Source organism: Lolium perenne, chromosome 4 (assembly GCF_019359855.2).
Source record: "Lolium perenne isolate Kyuss_39 chromosome 4, Kyuss_2.0, whole genome shotgun sequence".
Taxonomy (NCBI): Eukaryota; Viridiplantae; Streptophyta; class Magnoliopsida; order Poales; family Poaceae; genus Lolium; species Lolium perenne.
Window position 1 is genome coordinate 18,465,250 of NC_067247.2, and position 4,817 is coordinate 18,470,066.

The following is a 4,817-nucleotide window of genomic DNA, read 5'->3' on the forward strand; positions in this document are numbered from 1 at the left end:
TGAATAAATTCGGATCCTATCATGCTTGTGTGGAAGAGAGACACGCTCCGCTTTTTCATTTGAACACTTGTGTTCTTAGTTTTACTTTTAATGTTCATGGCAAAAGTTAAAAGCCTTTTCATTTATTACTATTTGGTTGGAAACAGAAAATGCTTCATGTGGTAATTGGTATATGGTCTCGAATAATTTGATACTTGGCAATTGTTTTGAGCTCTCAAATAGATCATGTTTAACCTCTTGCATCATGTAGTTTGAACCTATTAGTGGAGAACTACCGTAGAGCTTGTTGAAATTTGGTTTGCATGATTGGTCTCTCTAAGGTCTAGATATTTTCTGGTAAAAGTGTTTGAGCAACAAGGAAGACAGTGTAGAGTCTTATAATGCTTGCAATATGTTCTTATGTAAGTTTTGCTGTACCGGTTCATACTTGTGTTTGCTTCAAACAATGTTGCTAGCCAAAGCCTTGTACTGAGTGGGAATGCTTCTCGTGCATCCAAAACCTTGAGCCAAAACTTATGCCATTTGTGTCCACCATAACTACCTACTATGTGGTATTTCTCTGCCATTCCAAGAAAATTGCTTGCCTGCTACCTTTAAAATTTCATTCCTTGTCTTTACAATACATAGCTCATGGGAAAGTAGCTTAAAAACTATTGTGGTAAAGAATATGTCGCTTATGTATCTTATTTCTTATAATTTGCTTGTTGAGCGGTAACCATGTTTCTGGGGACGCCATCAACTGTTACACTTTTGTTGAATATCATGTGAGTTGCTATGCATGTTCGTCTTGTGTGAAGTAAGGGTGATTTGCCATGAGTTGAATGGTTTGAGTATGCATATTGTTAGAGAAGAACATTGGGCCGCTAACCAAATCCATGTATCATGGTGTAAGTTTCAGCTTGGACATTAATCCTCAAATCTCTTATGAGAATATTATCTGTTGTTGAATGCTTAAAGCATAAAAGAGGAGTCCATTATCTGTTTTCTATGTTGTCCCGGTATGGATGTCCTCAAGTTGAGATCTATCAAAATTGAGAGATCAAATGCGATCTATCTCCTTGGACCTTTGTACAGGTGGCATAGAGGTACCCCTTTGTGACACTTGATTGAAACACATGTAATGCTATGATAATCCATGGAAATCCGAGCTAATTAGGACAAGGAGCGGGCACTATTGGTATTCGATGCATGCGGCTTGCAACTTATAGGGAGTTTTATGCATAACACATATGAATTATTACTACCGTTGACAAAATTGTTTCCATGTTTTCAAAATAGAAAGCTCTAGCACATGAGTAATCCCTGCTGCCCTCTGCAAAGGGCCTTTCTTTTACTTTATGTTGAGTCAGTTTACCTACTTCTTTCTATCTTAGAAGCAAACACTTGTGTCAACTGTGTGCATTGATTCTTACATACTTGCTTATTTGCACTCATCATATTACTTTGTGTTGACAATTATCCATGAGATATACATGTTGAAAGTTGAAAGCAATTGCTGAAACTTAAATCTTTCTTTGTGTTGTTTCAAAACCTTCTATTAAGAATCTATTGCTTTATGAGTTAACTCCTATGCAAGACTTGTTGATACTTGTCTTGAAAGTACTATTTATGAAAAGTCTTTGCTATATGATTCAGTTGTTTATTCATTGTCTTTACCATTGCTTTGAATCACTTCATTCATCTGATATGCTTTACAATAGTATTGATCAAGATCATGTTGGTAGCATGTCACTTCAGAAATTATCCTTGTTATCGTTTAACTACTCGAGGGCGAGTAGGAACTAAGCTTGGGGATGTTTGATACGTCTCAAACGTATCTATAATTTCTTATGTTCCATGCTATTTTTATGACAATACTCACATGTTTTATATACACTTTATATCATTTTGATGCATTTTCCGGTACTAACCTATTAACAAGATGCCGAAGCGCCAGTTCCTATTTTCTGCTGTTTTTGGTTTCAGAAATCCTACACAGGAAATATTCTCGGAATTGGACGAAACAAAAGCCAAACCTTCTATTTTACCGAGACGGACCCAAAGAGCCAGGGAAGTGCCGGAGGGGGGGCCAAGGGGGCCCCACACCATACCTGGGCGCGGGCCCCTCCCTGGCCGCGCCACTAGGTGGGGAGGCCACCCCCTGGCTCCTCCGACTCCGCCCTTTCGCCTATATGTTCTGTCCGTCGCGAAAACCCTAACACAATCGACGATATTCCACGAAGAGTTCCGTAGCCGCCGCCATCGCGAAGACAAGTTTCGGGGGACAGAATCTCTGTTCCGGCACGCCGCCGGGACGGGGAATTGCCCCCGGAGTCATCTCCATCGACACCACCGCCATCTTCATCGCCACTGCTGACTCCCATGATGAGGAGGGAGTAGTTCTCCCCGAGGCTGAGGGCTCTACCGGTAGCTATGTGGTTCATCTCTCTCTCCCATGGTGTGATCTTTATGTGATCATGAGCTTTGTATCACTATTAATCTATGTGCTACTCTAGTGATGTTATTAAAGTAGTCTATTCCTCCTCCATGATGTAAAGTTGACAGTGTGTGCATCATGTAGTACTTGGCGTAGGTTATGATTGTAATCTCTTGAAGATTATGAAGTTAACTATTACTATGATAGTATTGATGTGATCTATTCCCCCTTTCATAGCTATTGGTGACAGTGTGTATGCTATGTTAGTACTCGGTCTAACACTACAAAAAAAATGCATGTATAGACGCCCAATACATATGCTAAAGACGTTTAATTTCATCTCTACACGAGCGTAGAGTCGCTAAGTAAAGCGTCTTAAAAGCGTATTTTTATGCACCGTCTCAAGTAGGAGACATTGCGACGCTGAAGCATCCTTATGATCGTAAAGACGTTTTATTATATAACGTCTCTATATTGGTGTTGAGCCGTTTTATTGCGTCTTAAATAATTGGAATGCATTTTATTTTTTTATTTGCTATTGCTGATAATTACCGATTGAAATCTAGAAGTTATATGCTTTCTATTACAAACCACAGAGCAGTATAAAAGTACGATGCACTATTAGGAAAAATAACTTTATTTTTAAGAGCAAGTATTTTACAATCGAACTATAGATCTATTACAAAAGGAATCTCAGAATGGACCGAACAAAATCCCTTATGTCCTAAATGCATTGTCTACCTAGTTGACATCTATCTACCTATAAGCTTAGCACATGAGCTCGCACGTCAAACCATCTTAACTTCTCAGATTTCCATGACAGTTTTATTGTCCAGCTTCAAAAATCATCGGAGACGATTAACCTGTACAGAAAGTCAAACCAAATAGAAATAGATTAACTGGATAGTTAGTCCCACTTTTTGATAGGCGCACCAATAAGAGAAATTCACAATGTACATCAGTATCCACATATGAAGAGTAAATATTGTGTTGAATATGCATGAGCTCATTTTCAAGAAACTAGTGATTCCTGATAACTGTCGTTTGCCAAATAGAGACAAGTTCAAATAGGCTCATATCAAATCATCAACATATCCTGCACTGGCTAAACAGGATAACTGGATCATCACAAAAATGGAACTTCATAGATATTCATTTATTCCCACGCTCAACAACCAAGCATTAACACAGAAGTAGCACAACCGGAGTATGTATATATTATTATTATTATAGGAAGAATCCATAACAAAAGAGGACCATCTCTTCACTTTGATATTGTAGCTTCCTGTTTGCGCATCACGCATCTACATGAAAAGAAGATTAGACACTATGAAGACATGCTTTGAGATTCAGTGGTATTAGTTAAAGATCTTAATTAATAATATTCGCAAAAAAAAGATCTTAATTAATAAAGAGGGTGTGGTAGAATATGTGAAGTTTAGTATGCGAAGCATGTCCATATGTATATCGAATAGAAGGGAAGAGTGACAAACCTTGCCACCCATTGGTGTACATCATCATCAGCTAAGAATTGATGCACAGCCAAATTAAATCAAAAAAATTGTAACACAGCATGCAATGCATCACATAATCAGAGTTCGCGACAGGGGGATAAATCTGGTGGAGGTTAGGTACCTTGTTCCATCAGTTGGAATTTCGGACAGTAATAAAACTTCATCAAAATAGCAGTCTAACAGATAATTAAGCCCAACTTCATTAACCTGATGCCAAGTTGTAGTAGTTAACCAGAAACAGAAACAAATATCATCTCAGTAATATTATCAAACACCTTGTCTGTATACACATAAGATGGAAGGAAACAGTGATCTAACCTGCAGAATCGCCCTTGTATGAACTATCTATTTGGTAGGATGCCCAAAAAGGCCGGTTGTTCACGAAGGAGAGGTAGAATTCGTCGCTGGATACCGCAGGAGCGCCATGGCCGCTGGTGTGGGTAGAGAGAAAGAGTGTTGACTCCTAACCTGGACGTTCGTGGAGAGAGGGTCGAGGTCGCAGAGGTGATGGCAAGATCGGACGGCGGCGAGAGGGGGAGCAGGGGGAGAGAAGGTGGCGCTCTGAAGATCGCCGGCGTAAAGGAGGTCGTCACTTGCTTTTGGATGGGAACTGACGGCGGCAGTTCTTCACCAATCTCAGATCTGATGAAGGGAGGGAGGAGGCGTGAGTTTTTCCCCTCTAAGAGCAGGTCTAACAGACCCCGTAAAAGGGGCAAACCCGTATAATAACCGCCGGTTTGAGGGTTTCGGCTCTACCCGACCGTCTAGCACGCCCCGTAAAAACGGCCCCCGAATCGTTTTTTGCTGTTTTCGAGTACGGGGCGGGTCCTCGCCCCCTACTTGTGCGGGGTGGGAGCGGGGATAGTGGGCGAAGCCAGCATCCCAAT

General features: G+C 40.5%; 1 long non-coding RNA gene across 1 annotated transcript; it reads right to left on the bottom strand.

Annotated features, from left to right (window-relative positions):
* Positions 1 to 3,035: 3,035 nt before the first annotated feature.
* On the bottom strand, positions 3,036 to 4,607 carry LOC127323686 (uncharacterized). Its single transcript, XR_007865887.1, has 2 exons — positions 4,249 to 4,607; positions 3,036 to 4,137 (listed from the first exon to the last, which is right to left on the bottom strand). It is a non-coding gene; the product is annotated as an uncharacterized lncRNA (long non-coding RNA).
* Between the last annotated feature and the right edge of the window lie 210 nt (positions 4,608 to 4,817).